The following is an 814-nucleotide window of genomic DNA, read 5'->3' on the forward strand; positions in this document are numbered from 1 at the left end:
GACATACACACAGACAGAATATTGTATACATAATAAATAAATATTTTTTAAAAAAGACTCCTAATAGGATGCACAGAAAGAACACATATGCCAAGCAAAGTATGATGCAAGAAAAAATAGAGTATTTTGGCCCAGATGAGTAGTGGTAGGTAGTATTCTCAATATGAACTTGTCAAAGAAATCAAAATTGGAACCTGTATTTCATTTATTATTTATAAAATGCTTTAAGAAAAGTAAGTATGGCTCACAGAAGATGAGTCAACCAATCTTTTCTAAATATAACTTTCGCTAATCTTTCTGATAGATAAAACCTGTCTCTTTTTGGATTGTTAAAAGAGCTTTGACAGACTGCTTTAGAGGAAGCAATTAGAAAGGAAACAAACAGGCCATTTAAAACAAGTACAATATGATGAAAGAAAATGAGCTCCCCTGGTACTTGATAAGAAGTTTGCAAGTGCTCATATACCTGCAAGTTATGATGTGTAATTCAGATGAAGTTGGAAATGACCTCATTTTTCCAAAATGCATTTTTATTTCTGATATATTTTATTTGTATATTTATATTTTGTAGCAGGACAAAAGCCTGGAAGCCTGCTCCTACTGTGGAATGAGAGATAATCAGTGACTCTGGTTCTGTTCACCTGCTCCCTGTGTTCCAAGACTGGGATTTTTAGAAACTCTGAATCTGTGATATCAGAAATTCAATTAATATGATTTTCATGATATCAGTCTTTTGATCATTGTTTTTTGATATTCTCTGTATATATTATTTTTACCATTTTCAAGTCTTTTGCATTCTAGTAATCCTAGGGGA

The sequence above is a fragment of the Microtus ochrogaster genome, unplaced genomic scaffold, assembly GCF_000317375.1.
Source record: "Microtus ochrogaster isolate Prairie Vole_2 unplaced genomic scaffold, MicOch1.0 UNK196, whole genome shotgun sequence".
Taxonomy (NCBI): Eukaryota; Metazoa; Chordata; class Mammalia; order Rodentia; family Cricetidae; genus Microtus; species Microtus ochrogaster.